This window comes from Ochotona princeps, chromosome 18 (genome assembly GCF_030435755.1).
Source record: "Ochotona princeps isolate mOchPri1 chromosome 18, mOchPri1.hap1, whole genome shotgun sequence".
Taxonomy (NCBI): domain Eukaryota; kingdom Metazoa; phylum Chordata; class Mammalia; order Lagomorpha; family Ochotonidae; genus Ochotona; species Ochotona princeps.
The window spans coordinates 30,883,346-30,907,780 of NC_080849.1; the positions used below are offsets into that span (position 1 = coordinate 30,883,346).

The following is a 24,435-nucleotide window of genomic DNA, read 5'->3' on the forward strand; positions in this document are numbered from 1 at the left end:
TGGTATTTGTTCTTTAGTGGATTGACTCATTTCACTGAGCTTAATGGTCTCTAGTTGGGACCACCTGGTTGTAAATAGAATAATTTCATTTTAATAGTTGAATAATATTTCATGGAGCAGATGTACCATAGTTTGTTTAACCACTCTTTGGAGGCACATCTGAATTGTTTCCATGTCTTTGCTATTGTAAATTGTGCTGCTGCAAATATAGGATTACAGATCCCCTTCTCATGCAGATTTCACTTCTATTGGGTGTATTCCTAGGAGCGGGATAGCTGGGTCATATGGCAGGTTTATTTGCAATTTTCCAAACACTCTCCATACTGATTTCCACAGCGGTTGCACTAGCCTACACTCCCACAAGCAGTGAAGGAGGGTGCCTTTCTCCCCACATCCACGCCAGCAGATAGTGTTAGTTGAGTTCTGAATGTAGGCCAGTCTCACTGGGGTTAGGTGGTACCTCAATGTGGTTTTCATTTGTATCTCTCTGATGGCTAAGGAGCCTGAGCATCTTTTCATATGTCTGTTAGTCATTTGATTCTGTTCATTTGAAAAATGTCTTCATTTCCTTTGCCCATTTTGTTACAGGGTTGTTTTATTTTGCTGTCCCTGGGTTTCTGAAGCTCTTTGTAAATCCTGGATATTTGTCCCCTAGCACTTGTGTAGTGTGCAAAAATTTTCTCCCATTCTGTTGGTTGCTTCTTCGCTTTGAGAAATTTAAGGTGCTGCTTTGCTTGAGGCTAAGTTTTGAGAAAGGTCCATAGAATATCATAGTTGCAGAATGAGGAGGTATCTGGGTTTTGATATCTGCTAATGGCACTTGTATCTACCTGTGTATACAATTCTCACATCATTTATTCTATATCAATGTATTTGGGTAATGTGGTGCAATTGACAATGAAGATGAGGAAAATGCAAGTTTGGATCCGTCATAGATATTTTCCGTATATCTTGATGTCCTGGGTAAATTCACCTGCTGTCTGAAAGGAGTTTGTGACTTTATTCTGCTGACATGCGTTAGTCCTCAGTTATCTCTATTAGATTACTAGGCTGGGTGCAAACTAAGCTAGGCTGGGTGCAAACAAGTTTAAATGCCATCTGCCTGCTACATTTAGATTTACAGCAATTTTTGCAGTTAATTTTCTTGAATTTTAAGGAGTTGGATTCAGGAGGCGGAGTTTAAAACTCTTTCTCAGAGATTCATGAGCATATATTGTATGTTTTTCCTTCCACATTTCTTTCACTACCTCCGGAGAGAATTGTTACTGAACTGGTAGTGTGGGGATTGTTTATGCCTTCATCAGCTTTCATTCAGGTCTATTGTTTGTGGCATAAATAGTACGTGATGAATTCTCTAGATTTTATCATAGGCTGGTGCCATGACAGATCAGCTTTGAAAATTAACATCTATGGCTTGGACATTTCAAAAGTGTGTTTCTATAACAATTTTTCCAGGGCGGCGATGATGGAATAACTTTATCAGAGAAAAAAGGAGACCAGGATACACAGAGATATGCAAATGATGCTTAGCATTTCAAAATCTCTCCCAGTTTATATGAAATGGAGGCATTGGCTGGCATCTACTTTACATATAGTTTCCTGCTTAAAAAACAAAAAGCAGCAGAAGATTGCCCAAGTACTTGGGCCCTGGCACCCATTTGGGAGACCCAAGTGGCATTCCAGGCTCCTGACTTCCATCTGGTTCAGCTTGGGCTCTTGCAGGCATTTAGGGAGTGATGCAATGGATAGATTTCTCTTCCGTTTTTATTCCCTCTGAATTTTAACTGCCTTTCATATAAATAAATTTTTTAACAAAAATATTGCTTTACTTTAGCATTTTAATGCTCCCGAAATAGTGCTAGAAAGCAAAAGAGATATATTTATTAATAATGAAATATATTTAGACAAATGCAAAAAAGCTTTCCTATGTGGGTTAAACATGCATCCAGACGTAGAGAGAGGGAGCATTCCTTGACTTGAGTACTAGCAGAACATTTATATCTTCAAAACTGACTTGATTGGGTCTTTTTAAAATAAGATTAGAATAAAAATTTGGAAATATTTCTAAATGTGATTCTCAGAAGAATTATGAAAACTTCTAAGTGGCTCTGAGGGAACTTAGAACTAACATATATTTGTTGAACTGAGGAATATATCGGATGTGGCCAACAGTCGCTTAAATAGAGTAGGCCTAAATAGAGAACTGTGAAAGAAATGATTTCAAAAACCCAATATGTTGTATCTAATGAGGAAAGGATGGTGACATAAATAGGAATTATTTGGTGGACTTTATAGAACTAACTTTGTGCAATCCTTCAAATTAATTATGCTGCTTTTCTGGTTCTTGGGATATCCATTTCTTAAAAAGATGTATAAATCTTGCCATTTATTCTTGATGGCAGCAAGGCAGGAGGTAAGAACATGAACTCTGAAACGCAGGTGATCACCTGGATTTGATTTCCAGCTCCCTCATATATTGGTAGTGTTACCTTTGGCAAGTTATTTAACATTGATGTGCCTCTATTTGCTCATCTGCAGACTGAACACGGTGCTCACCGCATGTTTATGACGAGTAAGAGTTGGTATCTGTAAAGTACTTTGGAAAGCGCATGATAATAGAAGTACTTTTTAAGTGCAAGTTGATATTTTTTTGAAATGAGTATGTAAAAATCAGAATATTATTTCCTCCTCTCAATATAAAAAAAACATTTATTGTATGCATATAGCAACTTAATAAAGGAGTACATTTTAAAAATTCAAGTTAGAGCACAAATTAGCCTTGTTTTTCATTAAAGTTTACCCTCAGTTTTGAAAATTCCCTGCCAGAAGGAATTGTCTTTTTGGTTAGGCTAATTTCTGGGGGAAAAAAAATCCTTTTCTTTTTATGGGACTCTTTTACCACTTGGAACTCTTAATATTGACTAATTTTCCTGATTAGCCTGAGTTTTTCCTTTGAGTCAATGAGTTTTCTTCTATTTTCAACTGAAGTGCAGTGCAGCAGCAGTATGGCCGAAGTGTCTGGTCTTCATGGATTGAGAAACAATGTTTGTGATACATCAAAATATCTCGGGTCTCACAGTACTTTCTCGAGACTTTCGTTTCCTGGACTAGTAAATAAAGAATTATAGAGCAAGCAGTCTAGCAGTTAAGATCCGAAGTAAGATGCCTGAATCCTATGTCTCAATATCTGGGTTAGATTTGTGCTTCCTGAACCTGACTCCAGCCTCTTGCCAAAGAAGGCTTTCATGGTTCAAGCAATCGAGTTCCTTCCACCTAAGTGAGAGCCCTTAGTTGAGTTCCCAGTTCCCAGCTTCCGCCAACCCTGTCAGCTCTGGTAGACACTGAGGGAGTGAACCAGCGGTGGATGGTTGTCACTCTCCTTTACTTGCTGTCTGTCTTCCTCTCCCTATCTCAATCTTTCTTGTTCTTCCTGCATGTATCATTTATATATTTTTAAATCTAAACAGAAAATAATACACTATGTTTTGCCCAATTGTTGTTTTGTTTTATAGGGACGTTTTCATCTGATGTACCCATATTTACTAACAGCTTGTCCTAATAACTGAAAATATTTAAGTTAGAATCAAGAACAATTTTTTAAGATGAATTAATTGAATTTGGTGAAGAAAATTCATTTATATTGTGTATCTATTATTTGTTCTCTGAGAGTGACAGGACCATCTCCTTGTGATACGGAGATTGTGCTTGTTACCCATTGGCTACAAAAGAAAATCCAAGGAAGTACACTCAAAATTAGAATGGCTTGTGGTCTAAATTTGTAAAATGGTAAAAGCAGTAACTCAGTACTTCACAGCTGTGTTTTATTCTTTCAATAAAAATAGCATGCTTATTTTCCTGTCCATTCCTATTTTACTTATTGATATGGTGACACTCTATGGTGCCAAGGACTTATTGAAAAAAAATTACAAAATGAAAAGTGAATTAAAAAAACGAGGGCTTCTGTATCAGGAAGAGTGAACACACACCCTGTCTTCCAGTGTAAGGGGTTGTTGATCTCATCATTGGTGTCCAGTATGGAAACAGGCTGAGAAGTTACTTGACAGCAAACGTCATTTACTCTGTTACTCCCAACAGGTTCCTTGCTGCACTCCAAATTGAAAAGGAAACACAGATGCATACAAAGAAATCCATATCTAAATACATAGTAGCAAAGCATCGGAAAATCTTTGATTTAAAAGCAGGCAAGGAACCCTAATCACTTAATAAGAATTATGTAAATATGTGGCTAATTTCTCAAGAGCAATAGTGGAAGCCAAATGACTTTCAAATACTGAGAATAAAGGTGAGGATGTCATGAGACATCTTCACATGAAAGTTGAAAAAAAATTAAACAATTTATTTTGGGAAGAGGTAACATAGATATCTCCAAAGGTATGAGCAGGATGTGAGAAGAAAAACGATGTGGCAATGAAAAAAGTGTGGCCATATTAAAATTAGTATAAAATAACTACAAATAATAGGAATTTTAAAATAGTAAAAATGTATTAAATGCAATATGAATGATTCGATTTAATGTAATTAATGATGAGCTATTGCTTAGGTTTCACCAGCATTAATATATGTATATATATATTAAAATTACAGATTTAGCTACTGATAGGATAGAAATAAATATAATACTCCATTTGTTAAATAAACAAAATTTTAGGATAAAATATAGCTTCATAAGTATAACAAAAGTAAAGGGAGGAAAATAAAACATGCACACAATTGAATGAATGAAAAATTTTAGAGCAGACCTTAAAGTAGCTCACATCAAGGAAAGAGTGTAAATGAAAAAATATTTCAGTGATAGCAAAATATTTTATTGCAGAGCTTTTGTGATAGAAGCAAATCAATATTTGCTACTTGTACTATTTCTTTTTATAGAGGATGAGGGGGATTGGAAATCAATGTTATATTCTGTTCAGTCTAATAAATTGGAGAAATAATAAAGTGAATCCAAATAAGTAAATAATAAAAAGAACAGAAACCCACAAATCATTTCAGGAGTTTTAAAAGATATTTTCTTGTGACTCTGGTCTTGCCTATTTTCTGTTGTCATTAGTTTGTGTATAATGTCTTACTGCTTTTCCACTAGGTGCCTTCAAAATTATCTTTCAGTTTTTGTCTAGGTGGAGTGATTCTCTGTATTATCTTTGTAGTTTTGTGAACTTTGGAAAATATGATTTATTTTCCTTAATTTTTTTATTTTTTGATATTATTATTATTATTATTATTATCATTTTATGATACAGTTCCATAAGCCCTGGGATTTCTCCTACTCCCTCCATAAATCCCCCTACCCCGAGTTCTCCCAAATCATTACAACAGCATAGTTCCTTATAAACAGTCACAAGTCCATCATTCTGGGTATGGACAGTGGCAGAATCCAGCATCCCATTGTCATGACACACCCAAAAGATTCACTGTGAGTTCATCCTCGATCCGGAAGTAGAGATGCGCACTGCACTGTATCCTCACATCTGGACATGTCAGTCTGTACCACACAGTCACTATACACCCCCCCCCAAATAAAAAGCAGCAAAACGAAATCAACAACAGAAAGAAAAACAGACATTTACAATGTCATGAAGTTAAACGATACGCCACTGGATATGATAGTCTCCATTACACAGTTACTGTACATCCCCTCAAATAAGAAGCCGCAAAACAAAACAGCAGGAATTAAAAATAGAAACTTACAATGCCACGAAGTTAAATAGCGTGGTACTGAATGACTAACGTGTTGCTGAAGAAATGAAAAAGGAAATCAAGAACCTTTTTGAAGAAATGTTACTGTATGATCTATGAGTCATTGAAGAATTTAATTAATGAGGAAAAAAGTGTTTTGAAGAAATGAAACTAAAAACAAAACCTCAAAATCCATGAGATATAGTTTCCGCTGGTCTTTGTTGGTGAAATATGTCTCCTGTAGGCAACTAAATAGATGGGTTTTGTTATTTTAATCCAGTCTACTAATCTATGACATTTGGCCTATGAGTCCAAGCCATCGCATTCAGGATTAATATAAATAGATGGTAAGTTCCCATCAATCAGCAATGGGCTGCTCATTGACTTAGTCTTCTGTTATTTTACTAGGAAATTCATCACATTTGCCTTTGGTTTTGTGGGTGCTATTCCTTTTCTCTGTCAAGAAAACAACTTTATCATTTGTAGGGCAGGTTTAGAAGAGGCATATTCTTTTAAATTTTCTTTACTATGGAAGAATTTTATTTCACTTTCAAAGACAAAGAAAAACTTTGCTGGGTATGTTATTCTGGGCTGTCATTTTTCCCCCTTTTATAATATAAAAGGTGTCACTCCATTCTCTTCTTGCCTGTAGTGTTTCCTATGAGAGGTCAGCTGTGAATTTAATTGCAACTCCTCTATATGACAATTAATCTTTTTCATGAGCATATTTAAGTATCTTTTCCTTATGTTCAATTGAAGAGAGCTTGATTACCATGTGTCATGGTGAAGATCACTTTTGGTCAACTGTGTTGGAAATTCGGTGCCTCTCCTGGATATTGTTTTCCAATTTTTTCTCTAGATTAGGGAAATTTTACTTTATTATTCCATTAAATACAATTTTAAATGCAGTTTCTCTTTCTACAACTTCTGGAACTCCAATAACTCTTCTATTTGACCTTTTAATAGTGTCTTTCAGTTCTTGAATGCTTTTTTCAGCTTGACCCAGCTCTGCTGCCAGCTTCTTAATTGTTTCTGCATTGTGACAAGAAACATCTTCCAATTTTGAGATTCTTTCTTCTGTCCTTCATTATATTATTGAGACTTTCCTCTGAATTTTTAATTTGCCCTATTGGGTCCTTCATTCCCAGTAATTCGACTTGAATTTGTCTCAGTGTTGTTCTTTCCTGTGTGACGTACTCCTTAAATTCTCTGAGCTCCTGCTTTATGTGCTTCTCATTGTTGATAAGAAGCTTTATAACAAATGTTTTTAATTCTGTATCCTCCTTTGCCTCAATGTATTCCTCAGTTAACTCTTAGGTTGTAAAAGGCCTTTGCTACTTTACAGGGGAGTCTTCAGTAATATTTATTGTGTCTTTGTCTTCTCTGTTGCTCTTAGTCATTGTACTTCTGGTTGTCAGATTTTTCTGCTTAGGGCAGGCTTCCAAGCTGTGTCACCCACAGGTCTACAATTCAATTTTACTTATTGCAGTTGGTACCAGTTCTTTGCAGTCACTTCTTTCACTCCTTCCAATGAGTTTCGTATCTGGGGTCCTATGTTAGACTTCCACCATGTCTCCGTAGCCCCAGCTCTTGGCTGTGCACTCTACCTCTTGTGATCCTGTGCTGTTGTTGAACCACAAGGATGAGCAGTTATTTTTCTGGGTTCACCTCCTGAGCTCCCAGTAAACTCCCTGTTCACACCTGGTTGCTGGTGGAATTCTGGCTGCAAGTGCAGTTCAGATCACTGCTCACTGAATGCTTCCGGGGTGTCTGGTCACTGCAACACCACACTGTTGTCTCTGCTGCTTTCCTGTGTCCGTCAGTCTGCAGGTGACCCTCTGCCATCAGTCTGTCCTCTCCTATTTGCTGGAATGTGCCATCTTTGCTTCACCCTGGTTAATGCTTCTGCATCTGTTTAAACACATCCTCACCCTATTCTGCCATTTTGATTCTCTCTATACTCCTTAATTTTTAAACAGCATTATACCTGTATATTTTTATGTGATACAGCACAGTCCTGTAACATATGTATATAGTGTTAAGTGATCAAATCAGATAATTGGCATACTTTTTGTTTTGTTTTGTTTTGTCTTTTTCATTTGGAGTCACGTAGTACATGCCAGATTATTGTGAAATGCAGTAACCTCACTGTGCTGTGGAAATTTGAACTGGTTCTGCTTTGGTACGTATTGTTCAATCTTTTTCCATCATTCTTCCTTCCATCCTTACTGGATCACTGGTCTTGATTCAGATCAGCTTTGGTCATAGTTCAATATATGACTGAAACATTTAATATCTGAGCCTCTTTGTGCTTTCATGTTATTATGGAAATGTATGTCTTGAACCAAAGGCGAGGATTCTTGTCAATTTTTTCCTTCCCCTTTGTTTCTGAGCTTTCAACTACCCAAGTGAAGTAATGTTGAAAGGATTCCATACTCTCTGCTTTTTTCCTAGTTTACTTCCCCTCTTTACATTAAGTATTGTCTGTTGATCTTTGTTCTTATCCTAAAATTTACAATTCTCCCTCCCAAGAGAATCAGCAATGGCTTTTACAGACCTAATTTTCTGTTTTAAGATTTTGTTGTAGTTGTAAAAAAAATATATGTAATATATATAAAAAGTATGTGTGTGTGTATATATATATATATATATATATATATATATATATAGAGAGAGAGAGAGAGAGAGAGAGAGAGAGAGAGAAGGAGATCCAGAGAGAAAGATCTTTCATCCCTGGTTCACTACCCAACTGGCTGTAAGAGCTGGAGCTGAACCAGTTCAAAGCCAGGAGCCAGGAGCTTCTTCCATGTCTCCCACGTGGGTGTACGGTCTTAAGGCTTTGGGCTGTCCTTGACTGTCTTCCCAGGTTACAAGCAGGGAACTTAATGGGAAATGGGGCAACTCATCTGTAAGTGGGAAGTACGATACGAAATGGCATTTTAAGGGATCTCAGCATGGGCAAGGTGAGGATTGAGCTACTAGGCTACCATGCCAGGCCATATTTGCTTAGAACTTACCTCACTTTATGATAACACATGCACTAATATGATTAATTAATGTCTGCCGTTCTCATGAAGTAAGTTCCACTGGAGCAACAGATTAAACTTTTTTTTCTCTCTTTTACATATTCTGTAGAATGAGGAATTGTACAATAAATGTTGAATAACAACATTATGACATTTTTGTTCTTTTATAGTATTGTAGTTATGCACTGTGTTTACTATTGACAACTCAGAAATGCTTATTTGTGAAGCTTTCTGACTTCAGCCTGAAAAAGTTAAGGAATAAATCATGAATTTATCTATGAATCTGTTTAATTCTGAAGTTATATTTTATTTATTTTGCTTTAAAAGGATGAATTTAACAGAAAAATAATATAGACCATAGATTTCAATTTTCTTTCCATTGTCCTAATTGTGAAGGCAAAATAAAATAGGATAGCATATTATTATTGAGCACTACTTAATTTCCACATTATATATTGTGTTTTTTTAATGAGCTCATTCCCTCACATTTACCCTATCCATAAACAGTGCTCTATAAATGAAAGTTATAGATCTGTAAAAATCTATTTCACCATCACAGTCCTAAGACAACAAAATTCAAAACCATAGCTAAGCCTACTGTTTAACAGTATCTAAGAGGCCGTAAAACAGCAGAAATAGATTTCAAAAAGGCCTAAAATCTATTAATTTTATAAGCCCTTCTTAAAGGCGGCTATCAAAAACATCTGGTGAACTATAAAATTGCTTGTAACCACATGCAGTTAATTTTCAGTCATTGAATTGCCAAGAAATACTCATTTGTTGTGCCTTATTTGTCTTCTTAAACTTTTAAATATGTCTTCTTTACATGGAAAAATAGGTAAAAGTTAATGGGAAATAAACTATTGCAAAGGAAATGTCTTTTCCTGATGACTTCTGTAAATACCAATCATCTTCCCAGTCCATGGAACTTGCTGCAAACATACGTTTCACAGCTAAGAGAGTGTGATCAAATCTCCTAAGAAATGCTTGCTTGGGGGCCTTCAGATCTCTGCTGTGTACATCTAATCAAAATTCATGTTTTACTAACAATACTTCAGTCATGTCAACTTCACTTTGAGGACAGGCCATTTGCTTATTAATTACTGATTTAGGCTGTGCTCTAAAGCTGCTGTGTGATTCTGGCTCTGCAGGATTGAAAAGGCTGGGGCTGTGTGTTCTAGTCTCAAATGGCCCTTATCAGCACTTTTCATAAGATTCATAAGGTGTCCAGCTTCCATCTTTCTTAGTTTGACTAAAATAAGATGATAGACTCTTTCTGCTGTACTTTAAGGTCCACAGTACTTTTGTAACAGAAAGTGTGTGTACACATTTTAGCAGCTATCTCCTCCTGGTGAATGGGATGCAATACAACAGACAAGTTTCTCTGTCCTAAATGGGTACCAGGAAGCCAGTAGTTTCAATAGAGACATCTTTGAAGGGAGTCTATTATTTCACATTCGTTTTTATCAATTATAGGAAGAAAGTATTCATAACGATCCATTTTTTATGTCAGAAAATGAGATGTATTACTTTTTTTGTGGTTTTCATGGATATGCTTATTTCCTGTGTGACCTTCTGTAGTTGCTTAATTTTTTGAAAGTGAAGAAGTTGAGTAGATATTAACGCGAAGGGCAGATAAGTGAATTCATTAGCTTCTGACTGGGAAAGATATTGATCTACTTGCACATCTAATACGAATATCTTGGTATTTTCCTTACTGAGGTAATGGCAGTAAAGAATTTCAGGCAATTTAGCATTGTTTTATTATCTCAAGCGTCTTGACCATTGCAATGGAAATTAAAATGCAACTTAAAACTGATAAACTACACTAGAATAAAATGGTAGTTTTAAAAAGGCATATGTTAGCTTACCTAAGACATATCTTCATTAAAGCCAACTACTTTCCTTGCTGAGAAAATTAACAGCTGCGTTATAAGCACTGAGTCCTAAAGGAAAATTTGACATTCTTGCTTTAAAAAGTTAACAACTTATAAATACCTATAGAAAATATATGCAAACTCTGACTGGCCTCTTCATTATTTTGTGTAAATGGAATCATCAAGATTTGCACTGTTTGTTTTACCTAAGTTTCTGTGTTAATAAATGCTAATTATGCTCTGAGCCTCACCCTTATATTACTTCTGTGAATTTAAATTTTGAGAAAGAGAATTTAAGGGTAGGTGATTCTAGCTGTCAGTAAGATTCATGAAATGAACTCCTGAGAAAAGCATTGCAATCATGCCACAGTATTTCATGAAGACATCTCAGTAATTTCTGGAAAACCTGCTTTATCCAGTTTTATTTATCAGTGACTTAATGGCAAAGCTGTAACTATTATAGGATTCTAGCAATTGATTAGAAAAATATTTTTTACCAAGAACTTTTCATTAAATTGAGTTAGTGGGCAAGAATAAGTTAATTGAATATCACTGCATTGAGCCTTAGATTTTCAAAGTAAATTTGCATAGATGTAGGTAGTTTTTATATTACATATAAAAAGTTGTCCATAATTCTATTGTATCATAACTGATAAAGATTACTTAGCTAACATAGCAGCTCTTGGAAAATGAGCTGAGTGAAAACATATTTAAAATCTTTTGCTATTTGAAATTCAAACCAAGATGTTTTGAGATCCTAAGGATGGTTAAATTTTGGCAAATGACTTAAAATTACTGCAATAATTTAATAAAAAGTTGCGTTTACTTTTCCTATTTTGTTTCCTCTGTCTTCCATTCCCTTCCCTCTCCCTTTCTTTACTCTCTCCCTTCTCTAAGTTTTTAATTATTTATTTTTTATTGTCAAAATTGCATATGTAGAGTACAACATGTCTTTTGAAACTTTTACACAGTGGGAAATGACTAGATGGGGCTAACATACATTTTTCACACGCTTTTATTTGTGATAGGAACACTTAAAATCTCTTAGCCATGTTTAATGGTGTAATACATTGTTCACAATAGTTACCATGTTGCATATCATCTCTCTTGAGTTTATTTTTTAAAACAATATAAATTTACTTGAAAAGCAGATTTACAGAGAGAAAGAGGGACAGAGAAAGGGATCTTTGTCCGTTGGTTCACTCCCCAGTGGCCACAACGGCTGGAGCTGAGAGGTTCCAAAGCCAGGAGGCAGGAGCTTCTTCCAGGTCTTCCCCATGGCTGCTGGCTCTCAAGGCTTTGAGCCATCCTCCACTGTTTTTCCAGGCTATAAGCAGAGAGCTGAAATGGAGCAGCTCAAACATGAATCAGTGCCTATATGGGATGCTGGAGCTTGCAGGTTGGGGATTAGCCTATTGAGCCTCCAGGCTGGCCGCTTTAGTTTATTAATATTAACTGAAATTTGGTCTCCTTTAACTATCATACCATCTCCCCAATCCCTGCTTCCAAGCCTCAGGTAATGATCATTCTATTCTTCTTCTTCTTCTTCTTCTTTGAAAGGAACATATACTAAGCTATCACACTGGGCCCCTTTATCTCTTTTTGAGCAAATTTTATGGTGATTTTCATGATGCCTGTACAAGTACATATTTCCACCAGCAATGTGCAAGAATCCCATTTTATTCTCATTATCTGTATCATTGGTTATCTTTTGTCTTTTTCATAATGGCTGTGAGGTGATGTATCCATATTTTAAAAAACATGTAGAATCTAGTTTTGTTAATTAAAACCGAAGCTTATTAGCTTCTCCAGTTATTTTTGAGCAATATCTCTCTAGCTTTAACATAACATGAGATACGTTTGATTCACAAGGCTGAGTGAGTTTCTTTGGCTGTTTTAGCATACGAGTGTATTTGCCTATGAAACAGTTTGGCATTGTGGACTGTATATCTATTTATAAAATATTATATTTCTTTGTTTAAAATTAAAAAACAATTTCTATAACATACTAATCTAAGAATCATTTAGATGGAAGAATAAAGATAAAATTGTAATAAGACACAGTCGTAAAGTACTTGTCAAAACAGTTATATTTGTATTTAAATAAAAATACCATTTTAATTAAAAAATAAAAACCTAAAAATTGCATTCATTGACTTTATACATTAATAATGTCTTTGGATTTTTTTGGAGCCAATCCCTGCAGCTGATTAATATACGCCATCAGGATGATGAAGAGATTGACTCTGTAACCTGATAAATACCATGAACAATTCAAGGCATGCATTGCCCTCAGTGGTTACTGGGTGACTGTAGTAAGCATATTCATTCATATAAATGCTGAAAATATAAACACAATGAATTTTTATTGAATTTATAGTTATTATTTGACAGTTATTTATAGAAGAGCATTTGGGAGATGCATAAAATCATATATATTATTTTCTAGTTGCATTACATCCTAAGAAACTAATTTATATTCCAAGATTTTATTTCCTTGAGATCTGTTACAGATGCCCCCTAGCTATCCTTCTCTAGATAGAAGCATTCTTAGCTCTTGTAATTATGATGAATATCAATCTATGCATTTTGCTTCTTCATACATATATATATATATATATATATATATATATATATATATATACGTATATATATCACAATTACAGGCAGAAGTTTGCTGTTTATAAATCTGAATCTCTGCCAAAGCAGAGATGTTGGAATTCATTTGGTGCACACAGAAATGTATATTTATACAGTGAATTTGATACTTTTACTTAGTATATATGTATAACTTTTTCTACTGTTAGAATTGTAACACACACACAAACTCACACACTTGTCAAATGTGATATTGGATTGGGAAACCTAAGGAGATCATTGCGACACTCATAAGGACTCTTAAGAAGGTATCTGCATGTTTGTAGGACACTGCCAGCACGAGTCGTCTTAGTTTAAATATCTCAACTTCTTAGGGAAAAGCTAAAATATATGCTTATGTATAATTTAGAAATAAAGGAACTATTTCAGCCCAGATTAAACCATTTATTTGGACTTCTAGATGACTTATTTCTGACCTAGAGCATATTAATTTAAAATACAATGAGTGACATATCTTAAAATGTATTATTAGAAATGGGAAAAGAATGTCAATGTGTACCTTATTAGCATGGATTTTTTTCCTGTAAGGATGGATTGTCTTTGATTTGACTCACTGGTTTAAGCATTTTGCCACTTCTATTGGAGATGTTCAATAAATATTTGCTGAATGTTCTTTATTATTTAATGTCATAGGATGTCCTGGACAGGAATTATTATATCACAAATATAGATCAGTTTTCTTTTAATCTCTTTACAACTATACAAAAAATAATAAGGTTATGTACTTAGTTTTCTAAATCTAATATGTTTATGCTAAAGAAGATACACCTGAATACAAATAGGATATATTTTATATTTCAAAACAATACATTAAATTTCATAAAAATATGTATTTTTGAACTCCAGTCTAGCATTTATCTAGTAATTAATTTAATGGCAATTATATATAAGGCATTGTGCTACATTCAATGGATGACAGGAAGATGAGTGAATTTTGCTGCCCTTAAGAGTTTTATAATTAATGTGGAGACAAATTTGCACAAAAATATCTCTAATACTGGACATGCTTGGTCATTAGACAATGGCAAATAGCAGGGCTGGTTTTGTGGAATTTTGCCTTAAGTTTGCTGTTTGCAATGCTACCATCCAGTATCAGAGTGTTGGTTCAAGTCCCAGTAGCTTCTCTGATCCTGGGATGGTGGTGGGAGATGGCACAATACCTGGGCCCCTGCCATCTATGTGTGAGGCCATGATGAAATTTTAAAATCCTGGCTTTAGCCTGGCCCACCTTTGGTTGTTATGGCTACTAAGCTAGTAAGTTGGGAACTCTCTCTCTCTGTCTTTCAAGCAAATGAATATATCTTTTAAAAAGGAGAAAACAGAAAATTACAAAAATGCTGAGATATAAATACATGCCTATTAGCATGGTAAAAGTCCTAAACCCTGCTGATACCAGATTCTAGAAAGGATGTTGTACAATGGAAATGCAAAAGGGTACGGAAGCCTCTTTGGAAAGCAGTCTCACAATTTTTTTTAGAAAATTCAACATAGTCTTGTCATAGAGTCCTTGATATTTATGCAAAGGTTTTGTAAACTTGTATCTACAAAAAAAGTCTGCAAATGAAATTTTATAGAAGTTTTATATATAATTGTCCAAAGTGGGAAAAATCCAAGAAGTCTTTTGGTAGGAAAGTGGATAAAATAACCGGAACATCCAGACAACGAAATGCTTTCAAACCTAAATGGAAATGGGTCCCAGGCCATGAAAAGACAAGGGAGAAGCTTTAGTGCTCATTTAAAAGTACAAGAAATAATTCTGAAGAAGCTACATAGTGTGTAATTTCAGCTCTTTGACACTCTGGGAAAGACAAAGTTATGGATAGAGGAAAAGGATCCATGTTTGCATTTAAGGATGAAAGAAGAATGAGCAGAAAAAGCATGAAGGAATTTCAGGGCACTGAAATTGCTCTTATTAAATGATGATAAGGGCTACTTTTCCTTATGTATTTGTCACAACCTGTAAGATGTATTCAACATAATGATGAACCTTAATATGGCCTACGAACTTTGGATGTTGATCGTATGTCAGTGTAGCTTTGTTGGTCTTAGAAAGTATAGCACACTGGGGTTGTAAATTGATAGTGAGGAAGGATGGAAATGGGGTGGAGGAAAAGGTTAGGTAGAAAATATTTGTACTTTCCCCTTATCTTTGCTGTGCACCTGTAATTCTTCTAATAGAAATATTTTTAAAAACAGACACAACATAAAAGAAATAAGGTAAGCAATGTATGTATATTTTAGAAATTTATGGGTGGTGGTTAAGTTCTGGTAAGGAAATATTTGTGAAAGATATAACCATAACATATGGCTACTATTTTATTAATGACAGTGGTAAAAATTTCGATAGGTATAATATTCGCAAAATTGCTTTCTGTGGACTGGAAAGAGAGCAGTTGGTGGAGTAACAGAAGCCCAGGAAAGGCATGCAATTTTATTGCTAAACTATTTAATGCATTTTCTTCTCTTTCTACAGATAAAGAAGAAGGAAATTTAGAGGTAGGAAAACATAATTAGTGGTGGATAAACTTTTTCACTTACCTGATTCCTAATCACAAATTCTATACATGTATGTTTTTGCTGTTACATGAGCACCTCAAATGTTAAAATAAGAAGTTTACAGGTTATTTAAAAAATCATGTTGATGTATGGCAAAACATAATGTGATATTGACCAATAAAGTGCAAGCAGAATAAATTAAGGACAAAGTGGAGTTACCCACATTATTTTGGTATTACAGATAATTTGATAATATAGGGTTGGAGAAGTGAAAATGGAAGCAGAGGATTAATTGGCATTTGGGGAATCAATTCTGGTCAGTTTTTGGGCCACTGACCAACTGTTAAGATTTTTGGAAAAGGAGCAAAACTTAGGGGGCTTAGGGTTTAACTTGGCAACTATATTAGAATTCAACTTTGAGTCATATTAGTTCTCTACGTTTCTACTTAATTTATAATATAAGTAAGAATATTTTTTTAAGTTTTATTTTTATTGGAAAAGCAGATCAGATTTTACAGAGAAAAGGAGAGTAAGAGAGGAACCCCTCCCTCTGTTCATTCCTCAGGTGGCCACAGTGTCTGGAGCTGAGCTGATCTGAAGCCGGGAGCTTTTTCCTGGTCTCCGCTACAGGGGCAGGGTCACAGTGCTCTGTGCCATGCTCTGCTCCTTTCTCAGGCAACTGGCAGGGAGATGGATGGGAAGTTGAGCAGCTGGGACATGGACAGGTGCCCATGTGAGATCATTGTGCTGTGCTCAGTAAGCATTTATCTAAACAGATGCGAAAGGGATTTATGTTTGATAGTAGATATGAGAGAAAGAAAAGGGAGAAGTACTCTAAAGTTAATCCCAGAATATAGCGTATCAGTGCTAGATGGCAGGGGAAATGTGTGGCAGGTTTGTGTTTGGTGTTAAGTAGCACATAAGCAAGTGTTAATTTTAGAAATATTAAAATTTTATTGGGCTTGACACAATAACCTATTTGTCAGTTGTGCTTTTAAAAACAAAATCTTTGGCCTGCTTTTCAACTTGGCCTTAAGTATCAATGGTTCACTGGCAGTTTAGCTTTTCCAGTGGAAAAATGTATGAAATATTTGTTTATATATATGTACAAAATACAAGATTGTTTACATCATCATTATCAGATGCCATTCCATTCCTAATGATTCATGACTATTTTATTGTCATGAGGGATTTATTCGTCAGTTGGTTTTGGTTAACACCCAACTAATCCGGGGGCAGGTCAGGTTGGCTCTCATACCTTATTTATAATTGTGACATTTGCATTTGAGTGTTTTAGCCTCCATGACAAAATACATAATTAACATTTTCCCTGTTGAAATTTATTCTGAATGCAAAAAAGGCAGACCATAAGAACAAAATGATTTGCTGAAGGATACAGACAATGTAGCTTATAGTTCAGTGGTGACTTAAAATTGCATGTATATCAGGATAGGTGGATTTGCAAGTGTGATATTTTCTATCAGGCAGCCCAGAAAGAAAATATGATGAGTATCTGAAATCAGATTATATTGGACAGAATCTATTTACTGCATTTCTTTTGTACATCAACAATTATGCAAATGTCGAACAGTGACTTGACATTCTTAAAGTTTTCACTTAAATATGTCAGAAAAGGAGAAAGCATTGTGATCTCTTTGTAAAGCGATTAAAACTGTCTGACATAGCAAGAGTAAAACAGCCCCTTCCATAATGAAGTGGATCATTTTTATCTGAAGACCAAAAGCAAAATGACAATTTTCAGAACTGAAGATATTTTTCCAAAACAAGCATGATTATGCCCCCTAAGTTTTAAATGTAATCCATAACACGAAGGGAGAGAAATATTTCCTTCTATCAAAGCAAAAGTAATTGATGTGTAATACTAGGAATACAATCTAAATAAAATTGCTCACAGGCACATCTGTGTTCTAGGTTGATCATTGATATTACAGATCTTGTGAAGCAGTGTTAGAGGAAGCTGATGACAATTAATGCACTGACTTCTTTAGTGAAGTTGGAAATGGGTCCTGCTTTGATTGGTTTAATATTCTTAGGAATGGAAGTTGCGTTCAAGCCTTATTTTGGGATTGAAGGATACAAAGGTTACACATTTTAAAAGGTAAATAAAACTATGGAAAATGAACATTTTCATGGAACACAATTGACAGGAATGAAGTTGATTCTGTCAAGAACTGGTAAGTTTATCTCTTGCAGATTTTTTTTGGTGGCTTGGGGAAGTTGGCCTTTGTATAATGTTCTCTTCTCTCTGAAGATTACCATTGCAAAAAGCAGGAGTTTTTTTTTTTCTAATTTTCTCCCATGATTTTTTGTTTATGCTTGGCACATTCTTGCTATGGCACCAATTCCAAGAAGCCTCAGTCTTTGATCTCAATTTCAAAGTCTTGAAAAGTAGCACTTTAGTAGAGATGGGGGAAGTTATGTAGCTTTACCTGCCATGTTGAGGTCTTTTTTAATTGGAAAGTCAGATACACAGAGAGGAGGAGAGACAGAGGGGAAGATCTGTCTGTTGATTCCACTCCCCTGGTGGCCGCAACAGGCAGCATGCTGTTGTCCCTTCAGATCATCAGTTTCATGGTTCTGCTAATCTGGTGTGGGCCCTGTGACATTTTTTGTCAAAAGATGAAGATAGTAGTGGTAAAGTTCTGTAAGTATCACATAAATTAGTTTGCATGCATTTGCAATAGACTATAAATATGATCTAATAATGTTTTGTAGTTGGCCCTGAATTAGGAGAGGACTCACAGAATACAGAAGACAGTTATCCATGGTTCTCTAGCATTTCTGCTTGCCTTGGGAGCAGACGATCTGATGGCCTTTGTTCTGGACTGTCTTTTGAAGAATAAAGTGGAGTGGATAGCCTGGGCTAATATAGCATCTCCCTTGGGAGGAGAGGGCAAGTTTGTCCAACTTGATAAAGATGATTGGCTGCTGGGTAAGCATTCAGGGTGTTTGCTATCCACTATAAATGATTCAGGTTGCCTGAACTCAGTATATCAGGTAGTAAGAGTCATATTATCTGACCTTTCTTCTATTGCTTTGTGAAAACTGGGGCTTTCAGAACTATTGACACTTAGGTAGCCTAACTACTCCTGTTCCTACTTTGTCTCTGATGATAATGTAGTCTTGTGTCTTCTGCCAACATCCAGGAATCTGTGGGGAGATTAGATAGTTAACTTGTAAGTAGGCATGGTCTTAGATTCTTCATGGTTCTTTATGAACTTTTATTTGAGAGGGAGTGAAACAGACATAGAAAGCTCCTGTCTTCTGATTCACACCCCCAAATTCCTGCAGTGGCTGGGGGTAGGCCAGAGCCAGAGCAATGAGGAACTCAATACAGATCTCTAATGTGAATGTCAGGAACCCAATTGCTTGAGCCATCACTACTGCCTCCCAGGGTTTGCATTAGCAAAAAGCTGGAATCGGAAATTGGAGTTGGGTATAAAATTCCGATACATACAGTTATTGATCTGTTTTAATTTTGGATGTGTGCAATGTAGCTGTCTAGATGAATTCTTTTATATGTGCACATCTTATGTTACAGTTTATGGAAAAGCTTATTTTCTCCTCTATTAAGTCGTGGTACCCTCAGAAAAATTGAAATAGATACATAGGTTTACTTCTGAATGCTCAATTAAATTCTGCTGACCTATATGTAGCCATGATACCAATACCGTTATCTCATTGTCTTGATTGTTGTATCTTTGTAATAATTTTTGAAGTCAGGAAGCAAGAATTTTTTAAAAGGTTTATTTTTTAAATTATTTTTATTTTGATGATTTTTACATAATTGGTTAGGGTGATTAGGGTCAAGGGTTACAGGAAAGTGGGTGAGATGACCCTTTCCACATTTTCCTTTTTTTCCTTCCTGTATCTGGGGGAAGGAGAGAAATAAGGGGAGAATCACACCCAACATCTCAACATCCCAGGGTCCCTGATGTAGGGTATGCTCTGAGAGTCCTGTTCAAGAGGTTTTGATAGTTCAACAGTTCTGAATTACTGCTGTTCTTGCCACTCCAAGCACGATGAAGTCTCTCCAAAATCCACTGGTTGACATAGTCCACCTTTGAGTCTTCGTTTGCCCAGATATTCACTGCCAACACTTGGCTGGGGGTAGTTGATCAATTTGTCTGTCCACTGTCTTCTGTTGTGATACCAGGTGTCCTCCACAGACTCCAGTGTACTGCCATATCCTCCATGTGCACCCACCCGGACATGATTCCCACTGCTCCATCTAAGCCACTGAGAAGGCCCAGCTCTGATACATGCACTCACTCCTTGGTCAGACCATGGAAACTTCAATTCTCTCCATGGTTCAGAGTCCAGGAATTCATTTCAGGATCCCCATAGAAACTTCATCTGAGGTGATCCCAGACCTGATTCTTGTGTGTGCTTGCCAATATAGGGTCCGGCACAGTCCATTGCCCCAATCAGCTTATGCATATGTTGGTGATTGCAAGTGCTGGGTCAGTTCTGCCTCCAACCCTGTCTTCTACACAAACCAATGAGTTTTGCAGCCCAGCCCAATCCTGCCCACCACTTACTCAGCCTTCATGTACACCAGTGAGAGCAGTCAGCATGACCTACAATAACCCCCACCAGGCATGCCCCCTGCCCTGGTTCCTGTGCTTGCCCATGTGTATAGCTGGCTGGTCCAGTCTGTCCCACATCCCATTCAGCTCTCATGTGTATCAAAGGGCCTTGAAACTTAGTTCAACCCAATCAGTCCAACTATCCAGTCCACACATGTGTCAGTGGGTGCCATTCTGTCTAGCCATGCCTGCCCCAGTGAATACAAGTCCTGGTTATCCTGTTCACCGGTTGGAGTGGCAACCCAAGAAGGAGGTGCACACTGTTTCCTTACTGGACCCACTCCCTGATCATGCACTGTGCACTCGCCAGGTGGTTCTGCAATTTAACTTGACAGAATTAGACCCCAGTGACAGTATCTGCCAGCTGATGCTGCGGCATAGCCCAACCAGCCCACACTCATTCTGACTTATGCATGTACCAATAGGAACAGTCAGTAGGAACTCAGCCTGGCTTTGCCCTGATCCAGCTCACATGCGGCCAACAGGTGTTGTAGCCCTGCCCGGTCTGGTTTGCACCATCCAAACTCTCATGCTCACCAGTGAGGGTAGCGGTCCAACAGGGGAACCCCACGCAGCTCCCCTGCTGGAGGAAGCATGAATCTTAAACTTTATTATTTCTGGGTTATTTTGGTTTTCTTATTCCCTTGTATTTCTATGTGAATTTTATGATCACCTTGCCAATTTTTTCCAAAAATAGGACCTTTGGAATTTTGAAAGGGATTATGTTAAGAGCATAGAGTAATTTGGGGAATATTGGCATCTCAAAACATTGTGTCTTTCAGTTTATCAAATTGGAATGCATCCATTTATTTCATCCTTCTATAATTAATTTTAACAATGTGTAAAAGTTTTTCATATAAGTCATTTACTTTCTAAATAAATTCAGTATTAGTATTTCAGTCTTTTTATGTAAATAGTATGTTTTCATTATTTCAATCTTAAATTTTTCATTGCTAGTGTATAAAAGCCAAGCCGATTTTTGTATACTGATCTAAATATTCTTTAAATTTGCTAAACTTAGTTATTAATGAAATCAGTTGCTGTTGGATTCTTTAAATTTTTCTGTACACAAGATGATGTCATCTCTAACTATAATTATACCTATTCATTCCCAATATGAATGATTTATTTTTCTGCCCATTTTCTCTGTTTAGAATCTCTGCCAGTGTTCAGCAGAAATGCTGTGAGCCTACCTTCTTGTCTCCTTGCTGACCTTGTGCAGTTATTACATATCATGTGAGCTATTGGTTTATTGCAGATTCTATCAGATTGAGGATGTTTCCTTGAATCTCTCATGTGCTGATTTTTATTTCTATGAGAGAGTGATAGATTTTTGTCTAACATTTTTCCTCACGTCTATTTAGATAATCACGTTCTCTATTTACTGAGAGTATTTGAGAATGAAACAGAGACAGAGATAGAGAGCTCCCATTGCATGTGTCATTCTGCTAAAGCTTACAACAGCCGGCACCGGGTCAAACAGAAACCTGCAGCAAGGAACTCAGTTTTGGGCTCCTGTGTGGGTGGCAGGGTTTCAAGTGTCTGAGTTCTTAGCTGCTGCCTCCCACTGTACCATTAGGGTAAAGCTAGAATTAGGGTAGATCCAGCACTCAAATACAAGCACTCCAATTTAGGTTGCAGACTTCCTAAACTGAATCTTAACTACTGCGCCAAACACTTGTCCCTAGAGTATAGCTTCAAGAGGCTAAATTCAGGGATGCTTGATAAAAATGGTGTTGCAAAATGTGTTTCATGTTCAAACATTCTGACGTTTCTAAGTAACTACATTCAAATATGTTAACTGGTATTTCTTTGTGTAGAAAGAAGAAATGAAATAATTATTATTAGAGAAACCTCTACTTTCCCTATAACCTAGGGCCATTTTTATTTTTTGTTTTTCTCTAACGCAATAAACCTAACAGCTAAGACTATGATCTGTCACAGATTTAGATATCCCTTCTTCGAAGAGGATTATAATGAAATAGCCAGGAAATGATAGTATTTTTGATTGCTGTTTAGAATTTTGCTGTTTAGATTCAGCAATTGACCCAAAATCTCTTAAATTGTTCATAATACCTCCTTACTTATGAATTTATTTAGTATTCCAAGATAAACATTACCATTTCTGCTGTATCTTGAACCGGCTGAGCTACTAATGATTGCACAGAGAACTGAAAAATGAGTTGTGGTAAAAACACTCCACACATAGATACACAAATATGTAAAGTCATAGCTTAGCATTTATAAGAGTAGTGAGTAAAATATATGCTTGCAAAATTCATATGGAGAGACTGTATATATACACATAGATGGGAACAATAATATGCAATAATTTAAAAAGTAAGGTTGTATCAAGGTTGTTTATTATATTTATCAACAAACTGAAGTCCTTGATCCTGGGGGAAAGTCAGGATTTAAGGTAGCATACTGAAGTGTGGATTCAGGTAATTAATATTTTCTACATCAGAAAATGCTATGAAACTTAATTCTTGTTATAATTTCTACCTAAATGTAATTGCACAATATCTGACAGAGAAAACATACATGTTTTTATACATAGTATGTTTATGACATTTAATTCCTCATTTGGTTTCAATATTTCTTTTTAATGACATATTCAATACCCAAATTAATGACCTGCTTAGAGGTTCCAAACTACATAAATAGGTTACTATCTGGATGTGTATTAAGAATAATATGCAATTTAGTTGCCATAGAGAGAGATGACAGACCATTAGGGCTTATTAAGAGTTCATGAGCTGCCATATTGGGACAGAGATGAAAGTCTCAGAAATTCTTTTTTAATAATTATTTAGTATGTAGACTACATATATGCCACTGTTTTTGTTTTAGAAAAGTTACTGTTACCTTATTTTTTTCTAAGAGTGATTTATTTTCTATTTGAAGTACTTAAAAATAGCTTGAAGTGTTAGCAAATAATCTAGCCTCTTTTATTCAACATAATATTTGAGCACAATAGCAGACATAATAATTTCCCCTCAACAGATGTCCTCTTCCGATTACCAGTTCCTGTGGATGTTTTACCTGACATGGTACAATTGACCTTGAAAATGTGATAGTTTAAGATCTTGCTATAATAAGGCTATCTTTGAATCTGGAAATGCTACTGGCCATAATTGCATTTATGGTCATTTACTGTCAGCTCAGATTCTCATGATGTTCGCCTGATCATGGGACTGTGGGAAAATGGGGCTAGAAAAATTTCCATGTAGTCCGCATTCTGTAAAATACAAATATCTTTCATTATGTCCCATTCTGAAAGAATGCCTCTACTTCAGTCCCAGGTAGCAGATCTATCTTTTAAGATAGCATGCTTCATTGAAGTAGAAATTACAAGTTGTCTATTTTTTAAAGTTTGATTTTAATTGATGTATGATAGTTGTTCATGATGATGTGTGTTGCCTTTTATTGTTCATTGATGCATTTTTTATTGATACTTTAACTGCAGTTTATAAATTTGTTGGTACCTGTTTGCAGGATAAACTATAATGTAATTATATTCTGAAACATTGGAAGATAAAAACTGCTGGCTTTCCATCATAAATGCTTTGCAGGCTCGAACATTTTATTATTTTAATATTTTAGGTATAACAGTTTCTTGTATTATACCATTGTTTATTGTAAGGTAATATCTGAGCATTTTCATTGTTTTTTAAAACTTGTGGATTATTTCCAAATCTTGGAAAGATATACTTTGTAAATTTTCATTCAGTTGGCTTTATTCTAGTTTATGATAAATTTAGACAATGCAAAATATTGAAATAATATAGTGGTGTTAGTCACAACCAATAACTTAAGACAAAGAAATACATGACGTGTTTTTAAAACACAAACAGGGGCAGGTGTTTGTGATGCGGTGGGTTAAGGCACCAGTGGAGATGTCCTTAGCTCTGGCTTTGAGTCCCACCTTGGCTTCCAATCCAGCGTCATGCTAATTTGCTCCGTAGGAAGCATCCAATCACGGTTCAGACTCTTGGATATCTGCTACCTTTACGGGAGAACAGAAAGGAGTTTTGATGCTTGACTTTGGCCTTGGCTGTTGGTAGACATCTA

At 35.9% G+C, this 24,435-nt stretch overlaps 1 protein-coding gene across 4 annotated transcripts in view; it reads left to right on the forward strand.

Annotated features, from left to right (window-relative positions):
- Positions 1 to 24,435, forward strand: part of NOL4 (nucleolar protein 4) — a 276,838-nt gene that overhangs the window by 21,211 nt on the left and 231,192 nt on the right. The window contains exon 2 of one of the 4 annotated variants that reach the window (XM_058676996.1): positions 15,729 to 15,751. The exons of the other annotated variants lie outside the window; for them this stretch is intronic. The gene's annotated coding sequence lies outside the window, so the exon portion shown is untranslated. The remainder of the gene's footprint in view (positions 1 to 15,728; positions 15,752 to 24,435) is intronic. 4 annotated transcript variants of the gene reach the window in all.